The sequence below is a fragment of the Hippopotamus amphibius genome, chromosome 6 (genome assembly GCF_030028045.1).
Source record: "Hippopotamus amphibius kiboko isolate mHipAmp2 chromosome 6, mHipAmp2.hap2, whole genome shotgun sequence".
Taxonomy (NCBI): Eukaryota; Metazoa; Chordata; class Mammalia; order Artiodactyla; family Hippopotamidae; genus Hippopotamus; species Hippopotamus amphibius.
Genome location: NC_080191.1, coordinates 113,039,388 through 113,059,855, shown reverse-complemented (window position 1 = coordinate 113,059,855; position 20,468 = coordinate 113,039,388). Strand labels below are relative to the sequence as shown.

At 38.8% G+C, this 20,468-nt stretch overlaps 1 non-coding gene across 1 annotated transcript; it reads right to left on the bottom strand.

The window, feature by feature from the left end:
* Positions 1–8,124: 8,124 nt before the first annotated feature.
* Positions 8,125–8,229, bottom strand: LOC130856192 (U6 spliceosomal RNA). The gene has a single exon (XR_009054486.1). It is a non-coding gene; the product is annotated as a U6 spliceosomal RNA (small nuclear RNA).
* Between the last annotated feature and the right edge of the window lie 12,239 nt (positions 8,230–20,468).

Genomic DNA, 20,468 nt, shown 5'->3' with positions numbered 1-20,468 from the left:
CATAGGTCTTTTCATCTGACAGAACAAGGAGATACATGTGCAAACTAACCTGTGTATATATATATACACAGATATCCATAAATATTTCTATATGTAACAACCTATATCAATATTAAGCTAAACATGAGTTGATACTATTGTCTCCAACTCTAATTTTTCCCCCCTTGTAGAATACCCCTACTCCTTTCCTTCAGTATCTGTAATCTTCCACTCTAAGAGAGAGAAACCTGGCTTTTGCCGCCTGTCATTAATTTACTTAACTGTTTGATTCTGGTATACATGTATTAAAATTATTAGTCTTTACTCCTATGGGAAACAACTTTATTAACCAGAGTATATCAAAGAGTGTTCTGCCTATGTTTTCATCTAGGAGTTTTATTGTATCCAGTCTTATATTTAGGTCTTTAATCCATTCTGAGTTTATTTTTGTGTATGGTATTAGAGAATGTTCTGCAGTATCTTTTTGAATCCATCTCCTGGAGTAATGGAAATAAAAACAAAATTAAACAAATGGGACCTAATTAAACATAAAAACTTTTGCACAGGAAACCATAAACAAAACTAAAAGACAAACCTATAGAATGGAAGAAAATATTTGCAGATGATGCAACCAACAAGGGATTAATTTCCTAAACATACAAACAGCTCATACAGCTCAATATTAAAAAAAAAAAACAAAAACAAAAAACCAAAACAGTTCCATCAAAAAATGGGCAGACTTGCACCAGGCACCAGTAAAGAACAACACTAAGGACACTTTTCCTATACCAGTGCTGCCAGCATCCCAGCACATTTGCCATCACCCCTGGGGCTGCCATGATCCAAGCAGGGTGCTATTGTTGAGTCACACACAGGGAGAAGAGCCACTGTCAAAGCATCTCTCTCCCCACACACCTGCATGAGCAGATAAACAATAAAGGAAACACTGAGGCAGACCCAAAGAGCTCCAAGGCAGCTTCAGGACTAGACTCTGGTGGTTAGACCACATACAGAAGCAGGGACAAAACCAAAACTGAACACCAGGGACAGGGGGACTAAGGAAGAGTTTCTAAAATCTTTCCATCAGGTATACAGGCTGCAAACTGAATCCCCATGATCAGCTACGTTGACCCTATGTCTTTGGAATATCTGAGTAAACAATGAATGTTCCCACAAAAGAAAAAGGTCTAACTCTGGCAGCTGTGGACTGTAGGAGAAAGCACACACAGGAACTGGGCCAGATTTGAGCCTAAGTGGACCCTACAGGACCCACAGCAGGTCCAGAGTCCAATCCAGAAGCAGAAGAGGGCCTCTTGGGGAGGCAAAGGTGGCTTGAGGCCCAAGGCAGGGAGAAGGACACTTACAGCTGAGACCCCAAGGAAACAGAATTATTAATTCTATTGAACTGGTTGATTCTGTGGTCAGTTCTAGCTTCTTCTTTTTTTTTTTTTTTTTGTAAATACGATCTAGGTCCTAAGGGATCTACACATTTTAAAACATATTTTTTTATTCTACTTTTTCTTCTATTTTTATTTTTAGCCATTTTACATATTTTTAATTATGCCTAAGTTTTTTGTAGTACTGACTTTATCTCTCCTCTTTTCTTATTTATCTTTTATACATTTCTGTTATTTCCTTTTTCTTTTCATATTTACAGTCATACTATGCTCTTCTGTTGCTCTGTCTTCTATCCTTTTTTAGTTTATGTTATCTTAATATAATTTTAATCAATATTATTGGTCTTCTCTGTTCCCTTGCTTTATTCTTCAGATGACACACTGCTTTGGTTTTTCTTAATAGGTTTTGTCTTTAACTTAGTTCTAATTATAATTGTTTGATTTTGTTTTGGGAATCTTCAGTCTGTCTGATTGTTCTCTAGCTCTTTATTATATTTGATCCTCATTTCCACAATTTCACTGGTTTTGTGTTTGTGTGGTTTTTTGTTTGTTTGTTTTGTTTTGTTTTGAATTTTTGTTGGTTTTCTCTTTGATTGTCTGATTGTGGTCTGGGGTTCTTCTGTCAGGTTTTTCTAGTGCTTTGTGTTCTTTTTGGTTCGGTATTTGTGTGTCTTGTGCATGTATGTTTGCTTGATTTAGTGTTTGTTTGACTCAACACTTTGCCACTAGTCTAGGGCTTTGATAGTCTTTTTTAATCTCCTTTATTGCCAGGGCAAGTGACCTCTGAAGTCTGGATTACTCGGCCAGAAGTCAAGTTGGAGACTCTGGGGAGGGAGGACTGAATCCAGGACACTAGACCACTAGAGAGTCCTCAGCCACAGGGAAGATTTACTGAAGAGAATTCTCACAGAGCCTTCTATCAGAGTCTAAGACCTGGCTTCACCTGACTGTTGGCAACTGCCAGTGCTGGATACCTCACACCAAACTGCAAACAAGACAGGAACACAAAACCACCCATCAGCACACAGACTACCTAAAGCCATATTAAGCTCACAGATACCCTAAAACACAACACCGGACATGGCCCTGCACACCAGAGAGAAAAGACTCAGATCCACACCCCAGAAAGCAGGCACCAGACCCTCTCACCAGGAAGCATACTCAAGACACTAGAAAAACCCCAACACAGGGGGCAGAGAAGAGAAACAGGAGGAATTACTACTAGGCCTTTTAGGGAAAGGAGACAGCAAATACTATACATTAGACAAAGTGAGGAAACAAAGAAACACCATGCAGGCAAAGGAGCAGGAAAAACCCCACAAGACCAAATAAATGAAGAGGAAATAGGCAAATTGCCTGAAAAATAATTCAGAGTAATGATAGTAAAGATGATCCAAAATCTCAAAAACAAAACAGAGAAAATACAAAAAACATTTAATAAGGACCTAGAAGAACTAAAGAGCAAACAAAGAGTAATGGACAACACAATAACTGAAATTAAAAATACTCTAGATGGTATGAACAGCAGAATAACTGAGGCAGAAGAACAAGTGAGTTAGAAGATGGAATGGTTGAAATAACTGCCACAGAGCAGGAAAAAGAAAAAAGAATGAAAAGAATGGAAGACAGTCTCAGAGACCTTGATGACAATAATAAGTGCACCAACATTCAAATGATAGGCATCTCAGAAGAAGAAGAAAAAAAAGAAAGGGCTTGAGAAAGTATTTGAAGAGGTTATAGTGGAAAACTTCCCCAACATGGGAAAGGAAATAATTAATCAAGTCCAAGAAGCACAGAGAGTCCCATACAGATTAAACCCAAGGAGAAATACACCCAGGCACATGTTAATCAAACTAACAAAAATTAAACACAAAGAAAAAACATTAAAAGCAGCAAGAGAAAAGCAACAAATAACATAGAAGGGAAAACCCATAAGGATAACAGCTGATCTTTCTGCAGAAACTTTGCAGGCCACAAGGGAGGGGCAGGATATACTGAAAGTTCTAAAAGAGAAAAGCCTACAGCCAAGAATACTCTATGCAGCAAGAATCCTATTCAGATTCGACAGAGAAATCAAAAGCTTTCCAGACAAGCAAAACTTAAGAGAATTCAGCACCACCAAATCAGGCTTACAACAATTGCTAAAGGAACTTTTCTAACTTGGAAACACAAGAGAAGGAAAAGACATTCAAAAACAAACCCAAAACAATTAAGAAAATGGTAATAGGAACATACATGTCAATAATTACCTTAAATGTAAATGGATTAAATGCTCCAACCAAAAGACACAGACTGGCTGACTAGATACAAAAACAAAACCCTTCTATATGCTGTCTACAAGAAATCCACTTCAGACCAAGGGACATATACAGACTGAAAGTAAGGGGATAGAAAAAGATATTCCATGCAAATGGAAGTCAAAAGAAAGCTGGAGTAGCAATATTCATATCAGAAAAATTAGACTTTAAAAAGTAAAGAATATTACAAGAGGCAAGGAAGGACACTACATAATGATTAAGGGATCAATCCAAGAAGAACATATAACAATTGTAAATATCTATGCACCCAACATAGGAGCACCTCAATACATAAGGCAAATGTTAACAGCCATAAAAGAGGATGTTGACAGTAATACAATAATGGTAGGAGACTTTAATACCCCACTTACATCAATGGACAGATCATCCAAACAGAAAATAAATAAGGAAAAACAAGCTTTAAATGACACATTAGCCCATCTCGACTGAATGGATATTTATAGGACATTCCATCCAAAAACAACAGACTACACTTTCTTCTCAAGTGCACATGCAACATTCTCCAGGATAGATCACATCTTAGGGCATAAATCAAGCCTTGGGGCATAATCAGTAAATTCAAGAAAATTGAAATTGTATCAAGCATCTTCCCTGACCACAATGCCATGAGACTAGATATCAATTACAGGAAAAAAACTGTAAAAAATACAAACACATGGAGGCTAAACAATACATTATTAAACAATGAAGAAATCAAAGAGGAAATCAAAAAATACCTAGAAACAAATGACAATGAAAACACAACAATCCCAAACCTAGGGGACACAGGAAAAGCAGTTGTAAGAGGGAAGTTTATAGCAATACAGTCCTACCTCAATAAACAAGGAAAATATCAAATAAACAACCTAAACTTATACCTAAAACAATTAGAGAAAGAATAACAACAACAAAATCCCCAAGTGAGCAGAAGGAAAGAAATCATAAAGATCAGATCAGAAATAAATGAGAAAGAAATGAAGGAAACAATAGCAAAGATCAATAAAACTAAAAGCTGGTTCTTTGAGAAGATAAACAAAATTGATAAACCATCAGCCAGACTCATCAGGAAAAAAAGGGGGAAGACGCAAATCAACAGAATCAGAAATGAAAAAGGAGAAGTAACAACCAACACTGCAGAAATACAAAACATCATGATAGACTACTACAAGCAACTATATGCCAATAAATTGGATAACCTGGAAGAAATGGATAAATTCTTAGAAAAATACAATCTTCCAATACTGGATCAGGAAGAAATAGAAAATATGAACAGACGAAACACAAGCATGGAAATTGAGACTGTGATTAAAAATCTCCCAACAAACAAAAGCCCAGGGCCAGATGGATTCACAGGCGAATTCTATCAAACATTTAGAGGAGAGCTAAGACCTATCATTTTCAAACTCTTCCAAAATATAGCAGAAGGAGGAACACTCCCAAACTCATTCCATGAGGCCACCATCACCCTGATACCAAAATCAGGCAAAGATGTCACAAAAAAAGAACATTACAGGCCAATATCACTGATGAATATAGATGCAAAAATCCTCAACAAAATACTAGCTAACAGAATCCAGCAGCACATTAAAAAGATCATACACCATGATTAAGTGGGGTTTATCTCTGGAACACAAAGATTCTTCAATATATGCAAATCAATCAATATCATATATCATATTCACAAATTGAAGGATAAAAACCATATAATAATCACAACAGAAGCAGAAAAAGCTTTTGACAAAATTCAACATCCATTTATGATAAAAACTCTCCAGAAAATGGGCATAAGGAAATTACCTCAACATAATAAGAGCCACATATGACAAACCAACAGCCAACATCATTCTAAATGGTGAAAAACTGAAAGCATTCCCTCTAAGAACAGGAACAAGACAAGGGTGTCCACTCTCACCACTATTATTCAGAATAGTTTTGGAAGTTTTAGCCACAGCAATCAGAGAAGAAAATGAAATAAAAGGAATCCAAATTGGAAAAGAAGTAAAATTCTCACTCTTTGCAGATGACATGATATTATCCATAGAAACCCCTAAAGATTCTATCAGAAAACTGCTAGCACTAATCAATGAATTTAGTAAAGTAGCAGGATACAAAATTAACGTACAGAAATCTCTTGCATTCCTATATACTAACAACAAAAGAGCAGAAAGAGAAATTAAGGAAACTCTCCCATTCACCATTGCAACAAAACCAATAAAATACCTAGGAATAAACCTGCCTAAGGAGGCAAAAGATCTGAATGCAGAAAAGTATAAGACACTGATGAAAGTAATCAAAGACGATACAAACAGATGGAAAGACATACCATGTTCTTGGACTGGAAGAATCAACATTGTGAAAATGACTATACTACCCAAACCAATTTACAGATTCAACTCAATCCCCATCAAATTACCAATGGCATTTTTCACAGAACTAGAACAAGAAATCTTACAATTTGTATGGAAATGCAAAAGACCCCGAATAGCCAAAGCAATCTTGAGAAGGAAAGATGGAGTTGGTGGAATTAAGCTTCCTGACTTCAAACTATACTACAAGGCTACAGTGATCAAGACAGTATGGTACTGGCACAAAAATAGAAAGGATGATCAATGAAACAGAATATAGAGCCCAGAGGTAAACCCAAGCACATATGGGCACCTTATCTTTGACAAAGGAGGCAAGAATATACAATGGAAAAAAGACAGTCTCTTCAATAAGTGGTGCTGGAAAAATTGGACAGCAACATGTAAAACAATGAACTTAGAATACTTCCTAACACCATACACAAAAATAAACTCCAAATGGATTAAAGACCTACATGTAAGGCCAGACACTATAAAACTCCTGGAGGAAAACATAGGCATAACACTCTATGACATACATCAAAGCAAGATCCTTTTTGACCCACCTCCCAGAATCATGGAAATAAAATAAAAAAGTAAACAAATGGGACCTAATGAAACTTAAAAACTTTTGCACAGCAAAAGAAACCATAAACAAGGCAAGAAGACAACCCTCAGAATGGGAGAAAATACTTGCCAATGAAGCAACAGACAAAGGATTAATCTCCAAAATATACAAGCAGCTCATGCAGCTTAATACCAAAAAAGCAAATAACCCAATCCACAAATGGGCAGAAGACCTAAATAGACATTTCTCCAAAGAAGACATGTAGATGGCTAACAAACACATGAAAAGATGCTCAACATCAGTAATCATTAGAGAAATGCAAGTCAAAGCCACAATGAGGTATCACCTCACACTGGTCAGAATGGCCAACATCTAAAAATCTAGAAACAATAAATGCTAGAGAGGATGTGGAGAAAAGGGAGCCCTCCTGCATTTTTGGTGGGAATATAAGTTGGTACAGCCACTATGGAAAACAGTTTGGAGCTTCCTTCAAAAACTAAAAATGGAACTACCATATGACCCAGCAATCCTACTCATGGGCATATACCCAGAGAAAGCCATAATCCAAAAAGAAACATGTACCATAATATTCATTGCAGCTCTATTTACAATAGCCAGGACATGGAAGCAACCCAAATTCCCATCAACAGATGAATGGATAAGGAAAATGTGGCACATATACACAATGGAATATTACTCAGCCTTAAAAAGAAATGAAATTGAGTTATTTGTAATGAGGTAGATAGACCTAGAGACTGTCATATAGAGCGAAGTAAGCCAGAAAGAGAAAAACAAATACTGTATGCTAACTCATATATATGTAATCTAAAAAAATCATACTGATGAACTCAGTTACAGGGCAAGAATAAAGATGCAGATGCTGAGAACAGACTTGAGGACACAGGTTGAGGGGGTTGTGAAGGGGAAGCTGGGACAAAGTCAGAGAGTAGCATTGACATATATACCCTAACAAATGTAAAATAGCTCGTGGGAAGTTGCTGCATAACATAGCTAGATAAACTCGATGATGGGTGATGACTTAGAGGGCCATGATAGTGAGGTTGAGAGGGAGTCACTGGATGGAGGGGATATGGGGATATATGTATAAATTCAGCTGATTCACTTTGGTGTACCTCAAAAAGAGGCACAAGAGTGTAAAGCAATTATATTCCAAAAAAGAGCTTAAAAAAATTGGGCAGAAGATCTAAATAGACAATTCCCCAACGAAAACATCCAGATAGCCAAAAGGCACATGAAAAGATGCTCAACATCGCTAATTATTAGAGAAATGCAAATGAAAACTACAATGAGGTATCACACTGGTCAGAATAGCCGTCATCAAAAAGTCTACAAATAATAAATGCTGGAGAGGGTGTGGAGAAAATGGAACCCTCCTACACTGTTGGTGGAAGTGTAAATTGGTACAGCCACTATGGAGAACAGTATGGAGGTTCCTTAAAAAACTAAAAACAGAGCTAGCATATGATCCTGTAATTAACTTGAGTACAGTCTTCACCTTTTGCCTGTCATCTTACTGCCTCTAAAATATGGAATGCTGCACAGATTTACATTCCATCCTTGTGCAAAGGCCATGCTAAATCTTCACTGTGTCATTCTGAATTCTGCATATACTGTATCCTCCCTGTTGCTAATGTATCCAGATAAATGTAATTAAACTTCTCATCTCCATGATTTGTCCCTATTCTCTCTGTTTTCTGGAAAGTGCCTTAAAAATTCAAGAAATCTCCAGAGATGTTAAGATAAGAGTACCAGGTTTACACATTTAATTTCTCCTTTTCTTAGGTATTTGAGTGCCACAAAGAACAAGGAGGGTTAGTGCAGAAAAAAGTACTGAGACATTGTTCTGATTTTGTGGTGTTGGGCCAACACGGTCATAATTTGCTTTTGTCAGGATCCCTGGCTATTGGTATCTACACCTCTTGGTGCTAGGAGGTTAGTGGGAGAGTCATATATTATCATGAAAAGGTTAGAACATTAGTAGATTCTAGAATTGAGTTTATTCTAATCTTCACTCTTTCACTCACCTTAACTTTCCCAAGCCCCACTTTTCTTATCTGTGGTGTATAGATAGCAATAGTAACTATTGATGGGCTTGCTTTGAAGCCTAAATAAGATAATGCTTCTCATGCTCTCAGCACAGTACCCAGCATGTAGTAAGCCCTTAATACATTAGGTATAGTTATTATTAATAATAATATTATTATTAATGGAAATAAGTATATTAAAAATTGTGATAAATTTGATGAAGGATGGTAAAGGGAGCGATGAAAGATTACAGAAGCACTTGGTCTAGTATGGGGATTTGGGAAAAGTTTCTATGAAGAAAGGACATGTAATCTGGGACCTGAACATTCACTAATTCTGAAATAGTGAACAGAATGGAGAAAACATTTCATAGACCCGCATCTGTGAAGGCTTTCCTGAGTAAAAGACCTTGTAGTTTTAAAAACTGAAAGAAATTGGAGATGCATCATGTCAAGTAAGGGAGAGAATAGCCAGCAATGGGCCTGGGAGGCTGACAGGGTCCTGGCTGACTAGGTTCTACAGGCCACATTGAGGGTTTTGAATTTTTATCTCCAGTACTGAGGAGAGAAGTGGAGAGTTATTAACAGGTTGGGACACAGTAAAAATTTCTTCTTTAGCAAAAATCATGCTGGCTGATCTCCAGGGAATAGACTGGAGGGAATGAGAGTGGGAGGGAAAAGCAGGTCCAACTGTCCACTGAGAGATGATTGTGGCTTTGACTGGAGTGGTGGTGTTGATGGAGAGAAGTGAAGTTGTTTCCATTGTGTGTTGGGAGCTAGGTCAGTTTTGGAGTATGATCATAAGAGGATTAAAACATTCTTCACTTAACTGGCAAAATTTAATGACATTGAAAATGTGGAAGCAATTGGATTTATTATGTGGAACTTCAGCAAATGGATCCAAAATCATGGAGTTGAGGTTCTGGGGGGCAGGGGGCAAGGTCAGCTCACCATTAGGAAGTGTGTGTGTCAGAACTGGAGATATACACAGTGGAGTAGGTTGCTGGATGGGTAGTGAGTTTCCTGCCACCAGAGTGTTTAAGAGGATGAGTGATCACTATTAGGGGACTCCAGACGGTGTTTTCGAGTACACTTTTATTTTAAAATATTACAATGCCATAATAAGAACTAACAGTTTTATATGACTAACAATTAATATTGTGGTATGCAGTCTATAACAGATGTAATTTTCGTTTAAAGTTATTCAAGACTAACTGTCTGGGTTCACATCACAAACTTTTATCTCTAGAACACTTGACATAAAACCAAAATCAGTCATGAGTTGCATGCAATTACATATTTAATTTGCTTTGAATTTTTAGACTTTAAAAATTAAGTTCCAAAAGAATTAGAGAACAAATTCAATTTCCTGTTTTGTTTCCCATTTTCTGCAGGAAATTGATGCAAGGGACACCTAAAGACAAAAGCGTTCTTGATAATGATGTATGACTCAGCAGATCAGGTGCAGAGCCAATCACTAGTAATGTTATAGAGCCTTTGAAACAGAAGACAGTCAATGATGGAGAGGTTCACTAGACTGATTCTTAATTTTAAACTAGGTGTTGTATGCAGTCACATATACCTTCATTCTTCTTCTGCCTTCCTATCTTCTCACTTTTACTTTCTATATCTTTGTCAGGTAGAGCTCACACAGTTTGTTTTTCTAATGTGCAGCCTTTTGCCTTTTTCCTGTTTGTTCATGTGGTATATAAGTACATTTTGTCATTGAAACTTTGCTTTCCCAGCAGGAAATTTTTTAAATTGGGAGAATAACTTAGTAACCCTGAAGAGTTTGGGGCAGAAAAATAGATTTTGTTGCTCTGCCCCACACCGGCATTACTATTTTTACCTTCCAGTACACTGTTAAAAGAGTATTGTCTGTTTACTTTTTAAAAAGGAAGAACATTTCCCTTTATGCACAAAATATTCCAATTGCCTAATTTTTTCCTAACTGTGCCTGGCTGCATAAACTGTCTGGTGCATTGTTACAGAGGCAATCATAATAATTAATGAAGTTAATACTGTCAGCTAGTTCTAAGGGCAAGTGGATCTTTACATTTTTTTTCACCCTACTTTCAATTCTGTTTCTTAAAATATGAAATGAATACAGTTGGACATTGTTTTTCTCTAATGGTTTCCATCTGGTCTCTCAGAGCAGAGTGGGGACAAAGTAGGTAGACGGACTGGAACATTCCAGATTTTCTTCCAGAACATGATTTTATGCTTGATTAGAGAATCATTAAAGCATTTGGTCGCCCTTATGAATTTCTCTGAAATATCTAAGCAGGGAGGCATTTCAAAGCAATGAGGTAAATTGCGACTACTGGTAGGAGATGCTCATGGGATTCCCAAAGGGTGTGGCCAAATATTTTAGGTTACGGAAGGTTAATTCTTAGATGTTAGGCTTTCATTCATTTGTTCATTCATTCATTTATTCCTTCACTGAGTACCCATCAGGACTCAGATTCCATTTTACATGCTGGGGAGATTATGGTGAAGGAGGCACAGGTCTCTCATCTCAAGAAGTTTCCAGTTTGTCATGGTGAAAGAGAGCATTGCGATACAAAAATTATAGTGGCTTTAAGTACTTTCATAAAGACAGTGTGATGAGAACATATAAAAGGGGCACAGTAAGTATATCTGAGGGTGGTTCAGGAAGTCTTCCTAGTGGAAACTTGAAAAAGAATGGTAAGCAAATAAGGGATATGGTTTGGGAAATGGTAGATCTAATCAGCACAAACCAAATTCAAGCAGAGGAAATAAAATGGCCAGGAAATGGGGGCATAGGATAGTCATCGGCTCCAGGACAGAATTATTCTTTTTTTTCTCAACAAAAATATCTCCAGTCTTTATATCTTCTCTCACTGACAACACATATCTTACTAGCTTTACACACTGAAGTTTCCCTTATCATTTTAGTATCTTTAATTACAAATTACAGTTTTTCACTTAAAAGACCTTAACAAAACCAAGAAACAAGTAATTTAACTATTATACCAGCATTTTCTGATTGGCAAACGTAAGCACATATTCCATAATCCCTAAAAACATACATTTTTCTCATAGCACAATTTCTCTTTAATGTGGAACAAGATGCATGTTTAGTGAACTCAAACATCTTTTACAGTTCTACTAATTAACCCAAGGCTAAAGTCTCAGGCAAAGTGGGCTGTGTTTGTATTTCGAGGACATGATAAGAGTTAACTTCAAGTTTTCTCTCAGGCATAGTTTTGTTCTGTCAGAGTCAGAATTCTGAAAAACAGTATTTTATCAAGCTACCTTTCTCCAACTGCATATGCAAAAAGAACCAGTTTTGGAGCTTTGAAAGAGTTTCAAATTTTAACCAATTTTTTCTGGAGTCTGAGGAATACTGTTGCCATACACTGTTAAAAAAAAATCTTTCTTTTTCTCTAGTCATAATTTCTTAGCTAAAATTTTTCTAATGAATTGAACCTAATTTCCCATTTTACAAAAGACAACAAAGATACCAACACACAAATGGAATGTGCACTCACATGCCAGAAGACAGAACTGCCACAAATCCCCCAAGAGGATGAATAATACAGAGTCCCAAACACTTCTCCAACACAAACGGTTCTCAACATCAGACAGATGTCAGAACCAATTGGCAATATGCTCAAATGACACTCAGTGCTCACAAATGGTCCTCAATGTCAGACACATGTCAGAACCAAGTAGCAAAATGCCTAACCAGCACTTTGTGCTCAAAAGAGAAGTTTGCCCAGGTGCACACCAGTGGACTTACTTGGTCTTGGAGCTCATCACCTCGATCAGATGCATGTTTCCGTTCCAGCAAGGAAAAGCGTCAGTTGGCAGCCAGGGTCAAGCAGGGAAGAAACAGGGAGGATCCCCAAAACAAATGGTTTCGGCAGCTGTCTCCTCCCAAAACCCCCGCTGAGGGCCAGTAAACCACAAGCAGCGGGCTCCTTGCAAGCCATTCCAGAGCATTGTCAAGGCCACGGCTCTGCTCAGAAAACCCCAGGAGCCAGATATCGCGAGAGCGCAGCAGCCCCCTGTTGGGCGCAAAAAGCTATAACTGAAAGTGGGGGTCTAATTGCTCCGCACTCTGAAGTCAATAAAGAGAGGCAAAGCTGGTGGAAAGGAAAGTGTGTTTTACTTCAGAGGCTGTCAACTGGGGGTGGGAGGACCTCCCGTCCAAAGGCCGACTTCCCCCACTGACAATCAGTGGGCAAGAGCTTTTATAGACTGAGGGCGGGGGCTCCTCAGCACGGGCAGCTCTGACAGTCATCTGGAAATTGGTCACGCGGTGGTCTGATCAGCGTCGTCTTGATTGTCTTAGATACAGTTCATCTTCAGTTCCAGGGTTGGTTTGTTCCCGTTTCTTTGAGGCCAATTCTCGGAATTGTGGCAGCTCATGTCATGGCTACAGTCTGGTCATCATGTAGTTAACTTCTCCCACCTGGTGGGGGTTTCACTATCTGTAAAATAGCTCAAAGGACATGGCTCAAAATATTATCTGCAGCCCTTGAGGAGGAGCCAAAGGTCCTTGATTTGCTTAATGACTAAACTATCATGATTTGGTCTCATTTGACTGTTTTCCTTTGTTTCTACATTTTCTCACTTCTCCCATCAAACTAATTGTTTGGCTACAGTTTTTTTCACAGGCAAAAGGTAGGCTGAGGACATGGAGGGGATGGGCCATCTTTCACTATGATTATCTCATTTTATAGTTGGGCTATCTGAGACTTAAAAGCTAAATCTAGCCCAAGATCAGAGTTAATAAGGAGTAAGCCAGGATTTAACCCCCAGCAATCTGAACCCAGGGCCTGTAGGCTTAATTATGATGCTAAACTGCATCTTCCAGGTGGTTCCTTTTCCCTTGATGGCCAATAGAAGATGAGGAGAAACTATGGGAGAGAAGGAGGCTAGATGACAGAACAGAAGCCATTCTGGTTTCCACTTGCCATCATATGTCACTGCATACTTTGCAAAGCTAACTTACATTGCCTTTTGGATTAAAAAAGAGCTCATCCGATAATTCAACTGATATTACCTTGAATCAGTTTAAATATCTACTGGCTAAGAATTGAGACTATCAGCACTCATGCAAGGCTTGTGTGCTGGGGTTTTTGCTCACATGGTAGTCCTAACCAACACTTTGTCAGCCAGGCATTTTTATCAGCTTTAATCTCTTTTGCTAATTAAGTGAAGGTAGTTGAAGAACCTGATTTCATTGTAAAATGAAATTCAACACAGCTTCTTTTGTGATTATGAGCAGAAGTAAGAAACTTTAATACAGATATGTCATTGCAAAACAAAAAGGCTTCCCATGCTGTGACCAATGCCACAGGGCCCCTGCACTCAGAATGGCCCTGGGCTTGGGGTTTAAGGCTCTGCATTCGAGGTCATGAAATTCTTAATGATTTCCTCTTTGAATTTGTGTTTTGGAAGTGAAGTCTGATAGGACAGGGAGCATGTGTGTTGCGGGCTTGGACCCTAGCTCATGCATGGTCCCTCCAGTGCCCACCCCCTCCCCAGGCTTAGATTCTCAGCAGTCTCTCCCAGCCCCCTACACCTGGCCTCCAGCTCCACCTCCCCATCCCTGTCTGATGACTGCTGCTGCCCTCTACCTGGTATGGTGATTGGGTGTGGCAGCAGGGGACACCTGTGTTTGACCTTTACCCTCTTCCACCTGTAGGGTATGAATGCAGGTGAGGAGAAGGTCAGGGTGGAGCTTGTGCCCTGCATTGTGACATCTTGCAATGGAGCAAAGAAGAGGCCATCCCTGACCAGGCTGGCAGCACCGTGGCCGGTTTGGTGGGCAATTCAGTGGTGGCCTCTTTCCCACGTCTTGCATGGACGTTGGAGTCTTTTGAGGGGCCTCTCATCTACCTCCAGTTGGGATGCTGGACTGTGGGAAGGGGAGACAGACTTCCCCAATCCCTGCTGGGGCTCCACATTTTTATTTTGCGTGGAGAACCCCACAAATTATGTAGTTGATCCTATCTCCACCATCTCTTGCCTTACTTTGTCTATAATAAATGCATAGACTGAACTTTGTTAACTATGAATTCAGCAAATGTAGAAGTGCCTGTCATAACCATGTACAAGCCCACTTCTTTAGTACTTAAAAAGCAATAGCATATAGATAAAATAATGACTTAAAATCTGACTATAATGTGTACTTTTTACTCATGGTTGATGATAAACTTGAGAAAGAACAATTAAAAAATTAACAAGTTAGAGTTTTATTTTGACGTCTGTTATGAAGAGTAATTGTGTGTAATAATTCTTAAATCTTGCCTGGAGACATCAGTCTAGGTGAAATTTGTATTAACTACGGGTTGTAACATCAAAGATGTGAAAATTAAATCTTTTTCTCAAAGTCCAAATAAGTTAAATTTTATTTAGAAGTACACTTGACTTCAGTGAAGTTAGAGAATTTGAATTGAAAAAATAGACAAGGGACTTCCCTGGTGGTGCAGTGGTTAAGAATCTGCCTGTCAATGCAGGGGACGTGGCTTCGATCCCTGGTCCTGGAAGATCCCACAGGCCCGTATGCCACAGTTGCTGAGCCTGCACTCTGGAGCCCATGAGCCACAACAACTGAAGCCCGGGTACCTAGAGCCCGTGCTCCACAACAAGAGAAGCCACCACAGTGAGAAGCCCACGCACTGCAATGGAGTGTAGTCCCCACTCGCCTAAACTAGACAAGGCCCACACACGGCAACAAAGACCCACCACAGTCAATTAAATAGAATAAATAAATAAATTTATTTTAAAAAATAGACAAAACATTATGGTGAGTGCCAAAAGTATTTAAAGCACGATGACCAATGGTCTTGACAATAATACTTTCCACAGGGTTTAGCTGTGATAGGAACAATGCTCCCTTTAGTAGGCTGACTGGTGTTCCCTACCTCCAAGATCACAGAAAATATCAATATTATCATGCAATGTGTCAAACTAGCTACTTAAAAAAATTTTGCTACACACACCTTAAACCTCTAAGTAACTGGGTTGAGTTTTATTTTTATTTTTATGATGTCATGTTTTCTGTCACTCACTAATCAAGTTGTGTTGATTTTACCCCGAGATAGCTGGAAAAAGCCAGTAAGTGTGACCCCCCAAATCCTTCCTTCCTTTTGGTGCATCAGGTGTGATCATCAGGGCCTGTATTACTGGGATCCTTCTTTGTTTCACTGGCCAGTGAGATGCAGGAGACGCAGGCCCCACCCGCCCATCCTGAGCGTGGGAGTGGCTTCCTGTGGAGCCTGTAACCCTGGCCCACCAGCCCAACGGCAAAGGGAACAAACAGTGCTGCTCCCTCTCCTTCCCAAACTTTTGAAATGCCTTTTGAGAAGTTTTGTACTCAAAACTATGCTTCATGTCCATCTTCTCTCCGATTCTCTTGGGTGCAAACACCATGGTGGACACACGGAATTTAACCTTGACCCTTCACACCCCGGGGCCTGGTCCCGACTCTGACCAGAGTGCTGTCATTAGTTTATCTTCTCTTAGATGCTTGACGCGTGATGCAGAAACCTGCCCAGATATTGTAGACGTCAGCTCCATGATCCTGGATGTCATGATGAAGCATGTAGACAATTTATGTGCATCCCAGCTGGCTTTGGAGAAGAAGCTGGAAGGAGAGTGGAGGTACACACAGACTATGTTATGGAAGCCAACCAGAACACAGTCATGTGTCAGTGTGAGCCTGCCCTGCGATCACAAGTGAGAATCTTTCAGTCTCTTCAGGATGTGTTCTGATGGGCTGTCTAAAGTTCTTCATCATTGTCCTAAGGAAAATTCATCTTAAGTTAGAAAAATATATATTGCTACATGTAATATTTCACCATTATATAGGTACATATTTGTGTCCATTTTGATATCTTATAATTAAAATTAAGTCACTATAACTGATGCTCCAAAGAACTAACCCATAATTTATTGTCTATAACAAAACCAGAGGTATCAATAAGATCTCTTAGAAATTCTTTAGGTTTATAGTATGATTGTTGCATAAATAGCAGTGAATGCTTATATTTAGTTTCTTTAGCAGTCTGATTTTGAAAATATAGATGAAAATATTGTATGTTAATTTAGAGAAGGAAATAATATTTGCCTTAACATTTTTATTAGTCTGTGTAATTGCTTTCTTTACTATCTGTGGTGGTAATAATGTTGTCATGCTTCAATTTATTGCCAGTAACCTCTACATTATTTTGATATTTAATGTTATTTTTGAGCATAGCTTGAAAAAGGGATTCCAAAACTACAGATTTCCATGGGTGCAAGTGATAGTGCTGGTGATGCTCTTGTTGGTATGCCTCTTCTTCCTCCCTGTGTTCCTGTGTGCCCTTATTGTATCATGACCCATAACTCATCCCTCAGTCATGCCCTGGGCTTCCCCAAAGCAGGGATCTAGTAAGGGGCCCATCAACCTGTAAACATTCTTTTCTTCCCTCCTGAGGGTGGGGCCCACACCAGTAGGGTTATAATGCCCATTTTTTTTTGGGGGGGGCTACACCAGGTTTAATCATCTGTTTTTATACACATATCCCCGTATTCCCTCCCTTCTTTGACTCCTCCCACCTCGAGTCCCCTCCGCCCTCCCCGCCCCAGTCCTCTAAGGCATCTTCCATCCTCGAGTTGGACTCCCTTTGTTATACAACAACTTCCCACTGACTATTTTACAGTTGGTAGTATATATGTGTCTGTGCTACTCTCTCGCTTCGTCTCAGTTTCCCCTTCACCCCCCGCCCCCTCCCAAACCTCGAGTTCTCCAGTCCATTCTTTGTATTTGCATCCTTGTTTTTGTCACTGAGTTCATCAGTACCATTTTTAGATTCCGTATATGTGAGTTAGCTACAATATTTGTCCTTCTCTTTCTGACTTACTTCACTCTATATGACAGATTGTACTTCTATCCACCTCATTACATGTAGCTCCATCTCATCCCTTTTTATAGCTGAGTAATATTCCATTGTATATATATGCCACATCTTCTGTATCCATTCATTTTTTGATGGGCATTTAGGTTACTTCCATGTCCTGGCTATTGTAAATAGTGCCGCAATAAACATTATGGTACAAGTTTCTTTTGGGATTATGGTATTCTTTGGGTATATGCCCAGTAGTGGGATGACTGGATCATATGGTAGTTCTATTTGTAGTTTTTTAAGGAACCTCCAAATTGTTTTCCATAGTGGCTGGACCAACTTACAGTCCCACCAACAGTGCAGGAGAGTTCCCTTTTCTCCACACCCTCTCCAACATTTGTGGTTTCCAGATTTTGTGATGATGGCCATTCTGACTGGTGTGGGGTGATACCTCATTGTGGCTTTGACTTGCATTTCTCTGATGATGAATGATGTTGAGCATCTTTTCATGTGTTTGTTGGCCATCTGTATGTCTTCTTTGGAGAAATGTCTATTTAGGTCTTCTGCCCATTTGTGGATTGGGTTATTTGCTTTTTTGGTATTAAGCTCATGAGCTGCTTGTATATTTTGGAGGTTAATCCTTTGTCCGTTGTTTCATAGGCAATTATTTTTTCCCATTCTGAGGGTTGCCTTTTAGTCTTGTTTATGGTTTCTTTCACTGTGCAAAAGCTTTTAAGTTTCAGGAGGTCCCATTCGTTTATTCTTGATTTTATTTCCATGATTCTAGGAGGTGGGTCAAAAAGGATCTTGCTTTGATGGATGTCATAGAGTGTTCTGCCTATGTTTTCCTCTAGGAGTGTCTGGCCTTACATGTAGGTCTTTAATCCATTTGGAGTTTATTTTTGTGTATGGTGTTAGGAAGTGTTCTAATTTCATTCTTTGACATGTTGCTGTCCAATTTTCCCAGCACCACTTATTGAAGAGGCTGTCTTTTTTCCATTGTATACTCGTGCCTCCTTTGTCAAAGATAAGCTGCCCATATGTGTTTGGGCTTACTTCTGAGTTCTCTATTCTATTCCATTGATCTTCCTTTCTCTTTTTGTGCCAGTACCATACTGTCTTGATCACGATGGCCTTGTAGTATAGTTTGAAGTCAGGAAGCCTGATTCCACCAACTCCATTTTTCCTTCTCAAGATTGCTTTGGCTATTCAGGGTCTTTTGCGTTTCCATACAAATCGTAAGATTTCTTGCTCTAGTTCTGTGAAAAATGCCATTGGTAATTTGATCGGGATTGCATTGAATCTGTAAATTGCTTTGGGTAGTACAGACATTTTCACTATGTTGATCTTCCAATCCAGGAACATGGTATGTCCCTCCATCTGTTTGTGTCGTCTTTGATTTCTTTCATCAATGTCTTAAAGTTTTCTGCATACAGATCTTTTGCCTCCTTAGGCAGGTTTATTCCTAGGTATTTTATTCTTTTTGTTGCAATGGTGAATGGGAGAGTTTCCTTAATTTCTCTTTCTGCTCTTCCGTTGTTAGTGTATAGGAATGCAAGAGATTTCTGTGCATATAATGCCCGTTTTTAATCGCAGTACCTGGTCGTTAAATTCCTTTCCAGGATCCTAAGGACCTGCTCTGCCTCAGCTGGGAAAATTATATAAGAATTTGGTCTCAAAGAAGAGCCATTCAGATATCTTGACAACTCCTTTTTTTTTTTTTTAAAGAAGGAAAGCACTACTGTTTAGTGGATTTGTCTTGACATGCTAGGAATCCAGAAATTAAAGATTCAATCTAGTTTTATTTGGGGGGAAAACTCTTTTATCTTCATTGCCTTAAATGCTGAGCCCAGCTGTAATTTCTCAGAACAATCCTTGATGATTATCTAAGGCTGCTTTATGTTTAGGAGCATATAACTTGGAGTTACAGCTCTTGTAGAGCTCAGTTAAATGTTACATGAGGGGAGTCAGAGTGCACATTGCTTGGTATTGTACTACCAGACTTTGTAAAAAGTAGGAAACAATGAGAAACATATCATTCTCTGGATCTCATGTTGCATTCAGAGTATAGTATTCCCAGTAACTCAAATGGAAGAGACTTAAGTACTTCTATACCTTAAGCATTTGGGGCTTTTCTATTAGATTCTGCAGTGCAAAGCTTCTTAGCCAATTTCCAGTTGGATGTGAAAGAGGCGATTTGTATTAGATTCATGTAGCTGATCTGGGAGTGGGTAAAATCGAACAGCAGAAACCCTCTTATCTTTAGCAAAACACCTTGAGAAGGATTTATTTATTTATTTATTCTCTTTTTTAAAATCTGTATTGTGAAAATTTTCATGTATTTACAGAAGTAAAGAGAAATGCTTTGTGTACCCATCCCCCAGCTCCAAAAATTTTTCTATTTTGGACCAATTGTTTATCATTGCTATCTCTAGATTATTTTGAAACAAACGCGAGATTCCATACCATTTCATCCATCAATATTTCGATATGTATTTGCAGGAATATTTTAACTATAGAAATCTAGCTCCCAGGCCATGAGGGTGAGATCTGTCATCATGGGGGTATTTTTGAGGCTCTAGAAGTTTTGTATTCATCTGTAAATAAGGGGGGAAATATTACCTATTGCAGAGGGCACTAGAATTAAATAAATTAATGTGTTTACATATACTGTGAAAATTTAAAAATGACATAAACTGTAAGATAGCATCAATTTATAAAATGAGCGATGCCTATGTTAGAAGAATAGTTTGTTGAGGCAACTTGTTAAACTAGTACTAACTGGTCCATTAATACTAAAGCTATGTATGCTATTCATGCAGTTACAGATATTTCCTGAGCACCGGCTACTGGCTAGCCTCAGTGCCTCATGGAGTGTTCAGTCTTATGGGGACCCTAGAGAACTACTTTGCTTCAAAGCAAAATTTATACTCCTGTTTGAAGGAGCCATAAAATACCTTCTTCTCTTGCACTATT